Source organism: Clupea harengus, chromosome 2, assembly GCF_900700415.2.
Source record: "Clupea harengus chromosome 2, Ch_v2.0.2, whole genome shotgun sequence".
NCBI classification, from domain to species: Eukaryota; Metazoa; Chordata; class Actinopteri; order Clupeiformes; family Clupeidae; genus Clupea; species Clupea harengus.
In genome coordinates, this window is record NC_045153.1 from 2202616 (window position 1) to 2207615 (window position 5000).

A 5000-nucleotide genomic window follows, 5' to 3' on the forward strand; every position below is an offset into this window, starting at 1 on the left:
TTGAGACACAGAGAGTGAGTTAGAGTGAGAGAGAGAGTGAGACACAGAGTGAGTTAGATGGAGAGAGAGAGTGAGACAGAGAGTGAGACACAGAGTGAGTTAGATGGAGAGAGAGAGTGAGACAGAGCGTGAGATAGAGAGGTTAGAGAGTGAGTTAGAGTGAGATAGAGAGTTAGAGAGTGAGACAGAGAGTGAGATGGAGAGGTTAGAGAGTGAGTTCGATGGAGAGAGAGAGAGTGAGACAGAGAGTGAGTTAGATGGAGAGAGAGAGTGTGTTAGATGGACACAGAGTGTGAGACAGAGAGTGAGTTAGATGGAGAGAGAGAGAGAGTGAGTTAGAGTGAGAGACAGAGAGTGAGTTAGATGGGAGTTTATGGACACAGAGTGAGGCTATGTATGTGTACCTCTGCTAAAGTGTATGTGTGTGTGTGTGTGTGTGTGTGTGTGTGTGTGTGTGTGTGTGTGTGGTGTAGAGATCTGAATCGGGTCTTCACTGGTCTAGAGCCACACCTGACTAGGATCTGAACCAGGCAGAAATACACTCACTGATTAAAAACACTCACACACACACACACACATAATACTCTCACACACACACACACATAATACTCTCACACACACACACACATAATACTCTCTCACACACACACATAATACTCTCTCACACACACACATAATACTCTCACACACACACATAATACTCTCACACACACACACACACATAATACTCTCACACACACACACACATAATACTCTCTCACACACACACACATAATACTCTCTCTCACACACACACACACATAATACTCTCACACACACACACATCAAACTCTCTCACACACACACACACATAATACTCTCTCACACACACACACACATAATACTCTCACACACACACACACACACACACATAATACTCTCACACACACACACACACACACATAATACTCTCACACACACACACACACACATAATACTCTCTCACACACACACACACATACTACTCTCACACACACACACACACACACACATAATACTCTCACACACACATAATACTCTCTCACACACACACACACATAATACTCTCTCACACACACACACACACATAATACTCTCTCACACACACACACACATAATACTCTCACACACACACACATATTACTCTCACACACACACACACATAATACTCTCTCACACACACACACACACACATAATACTCTCACACACACACACACATACATAATACTCTCACACACACACACACACATAATACTCTCTCACACACACACACATAATACTCTCTCACACACACACACACATAATACTCTCTCACACACACACACACACACACACACATAATACTCTCACACACACACACACACACACATAATACTCTCTCTCACACACAAACACATAATACTTTCACACACACACACACATCAAACTCTCTCACACACACACACACACACACACACATAATACTCTCTCACACACACACACACACACAAATACTCTCACACATTCACACACACACACACACACATTATACTCTCACACATACACACACACATAATACTCTCTCACACACACACACATAATACCCTCACAAATACACATAATACACACACACACATAATACTCTCACACATACACACACACATAATACTCTCACACACACACACACAAATACTCTCACACATTCACACACACACACACATTATACTCTCACACATACACACTCATAATACTCTCTCACACACACACACACATTCACGTAAACTCTCACACATACACACAATACTCTTACACATACACACACACATTCACACACACACACACATTATACTCTCACACATACACACACATAATACTCTCTCACACACACACACACACACACACACACACAAATACTCTCACACATTCACACACACACACATTATACTCTCACACATACACACACACACACACATTATACTCTCACACATACACACACACATAATACTCTCTCACACACACACACACACATTCACGTAAACTCTCACACATACACACAATACTCTTACACATACACACACACACACACACATATATAAAAGAATAGCACAACACAGCCGGCTTCCATAGGAAAAACATTTTATTGAAAAACATTTTCAGTTTGTAACAGGTGGGTGGAATGTGTGTGTTTTCTCTTCTCATGTTAAGTCATCCCCTTCCCTACTTTCTTCACCTCCAATCTGACCTTTTGACCTTTTGACCTTTCGGACCTGGCCAGGACTCCCCTAAACCTACAAGGGTTCGGAGCGGCTACTGCCACCCGTGAAACCATAGCAACGGACTACAACAGGGTGGGGACCAACCGAATCGTTTACAACACTGTGTGTACGTACAAACTGGGACACGAGTCAAAAACTGCAAAACAGATCAAAGAACAAAGAGGGGGAACAGAGGGGGAACAGAGGAACGGTAAATAAATACTCATGTGTCAGACTCAGGGGCACACATATGCAGCAGTCAGTTTGGCAATGTTGGCTTTCTTTCTGTCTTAACGGGGGAGGCTTTCTCTCTTTTGAAACCACATTTCCATGGAAACAGTGCAAAGATGGGGAGGAGAGGGGGCGGGGGGCGGGGGGGGGGGGGGTCCATTGAGCGCTAGCTAAAATACATAGCAAAAAATTCAAATTTTATACAAAAACATCTCACTTTAAGAGTCCATTAAAAAAACATTTTTTATTGGGTTTGACCTCAGTATTTACACAAGCTGTTTTACCAATAAAAGTAGTAAAGCTTGTCCTGCCCGACACGTCTCTTAAGTGTTTATATATTTTTTTCTTTTTTTTTTCTCAGTTATTTTCCTATAAAAGGTGGATAAGGCTATCAGAACAACCCGGGCTCCAGAGACCATACAAACGTGACGTATTTACACTCTTCACAACGTACGTACGGTGCAAAATACTGAGTGCGCAACAACGCGGGGTGACCAGACCAGCAAGGCATTCTACAGTAGCCTGAAGCGGCTTCTCCCACCGTGGCCACAACGTCCACACAACCCTCCTCTCCACAACCACAGCCACACTACGCCAAGGTTAGCCGTGCTAGTGCAGAGCTACAGCTAGCAGTTAGCAGCACCACACCAAGGGTTGTAGCGCAATGCTAAAATTAGCTATGCTACGCTAAGTGTGGTAGCATTAGACTAATGTTAGCGAGGCTATGCTAATGGTAGCGGTGCTATGCTAAGGTTAGCGGTGCGAGGTGTAAACGTTGTCTGGCGTGGGACAAGCACTTCAGATTCAAAGAAACTAATAAGATTGTCATAGTGCGTCCACCGCAGGACTACAGACTGAACAGCGAGTGTGTGTGTGTGTGTGTGTGTGTGTGTGTGTGTGAGACGTATCACTTGTGTGTCTGTCATTGTTTTCACAGTTTAACTAAGACTATAACACACAGGTAGGAGGAAAAAAAAAACACTTTCGTACAGAATATGAATCAGCAGGCCCGTGTGTGTGTGTGTGTGTGTGTGTGTGTGTGTGTGTGTGTCTGTGTCTGTGTGTGTGTGTGTGTGTGTGTGTGTCTGTGTGTGTGTGTGTGTGTGTGTGTGTCTGTGTGTGTGTGTGTGTGTGTGTTCATCAGCTGACTGCACCCCCAACAGCGCATGGCCCTGGGCCACACATGGCCAGGATCCAGCCAGAATCATCTGGCCCACGGCCTGAGCTGGTGGGTTGGGTTGGGTCGAGCTGGTGGGTTGGGTTGGGCTCTTTTGTTTGGGTTCTGTCGTGTTCTTGTGTTGGGTTCTGTCGTGTTCTTGTGTTTGGGTTGCATTGTTTTGTTTCAATGTTTTTTTTCTTTTCTTTCTCAGAGGCTAAGAACAATCTCCATTACTGTGGTTTCATTTAGTTCTTTATTTCTTTTGTCATTTATAAAAATAAATAAAAATTGCATATTTTGTGGATTTTCACGGTTCTCTAGCGAGACCGAGACGTGGGTGGCGGCGCCCAGTCTGGGGACACGCCCATTTTCCGCCAGTCAGCCAATGAGGTGGATGGTCATGGGTGATTGATGGGTGACCATGGCAACGACGGACAGCCGTCACTGTCATCTGCTTTTTTTAAGATGTGAATTGATATTCTGTGTTTTGAGACTGGGGCAAATACAAAAATAATGTACACACACACGCGCACACACACACACACACACACACACACACACACACACACACACACCTACATGGGGAACCAAGAAGTCTCGGCATCAAGGGAAAGATCTGTGTGTGTGTGTGTGTGTTTGTGTGTGGAGGTTTTCCCGTCTACCTCTGGGAGATGCTACAGGGCTGAAGAATAAGCTGAGTACTGCTACCATGTGTGTGTGTGTGTGTGTGGGTGTGTGTGTGTGTGTGTGTACGTACAAAAGAGAAAGAACAGGTGCAAATATGTGTGTGTGTCCAGGAGAGAAAGGAAAGGTGCATATGTGTGTGTGTGTGTGTGTACAGGAGAGAAAGAGAGGGTGAATATATGTGTGAGTTTGACAGGCAGTTATTTGTATATATCCTCTTGTGTGTGTGTGTGTGTGTGTGTGTGTGTGTACATGTGTGTGTGTGTGTGTGTGTGTGTGTGTGTTTGTGTGTGAGTGTGTGTGTGTGTGTGTGTGTGAGTGTGTGTGTGTGTGTGTGTGTGTGTGTGTGTGTGTGTGTGTGTGTGTGTGTGTGTGTGTGTGTGTGTGTGTGTGTGTGTGTGTGGGGTTCTTGCATAATGTGCACCTCCGCTCCCCCTGTCACTGTCCATCATAAATATAGCTCCTCCCCCTCCACCTCCTCTTCAGATCTCAAATCAACAGCAACTGAAGCGTCCACGTGGAGAAAAATGTATTTTTATAGAAAATAATAATAATTACAAACCAAATCAAATAAAATAGAATAAAAGACATTATGTGTGTGTAAAGTCTCTGTGCTTAAAGGTGTATCAGAGATCACCTGCTCAGCCCTATCTGCACCTGTTTGGCCAACAGA

The 5000-nt window shown here is 44.2% G+C and overlaps 1 protein-coding gene across 1 annotated transcript in view; it reads right to left on the minus strand.

Moving 5' to 3' along the window:
• Positions 1–4823: 4823 nt before the first annotated feature.
• The window catches only part of LOC105912352 (ephrin-B2a), an 85151-nt gene continuing 84974 nt past the window's right edge, over positions 4824–5000 (minus strand). The window contains exon 5 of the mRNA XM_031580554.1: positions 4824–5000. This exon is cut by the window's right edge and continues 1599 nt beyond it. The gene's annotated coding sequence lies outside the window, so the exon portion shown is untranslated.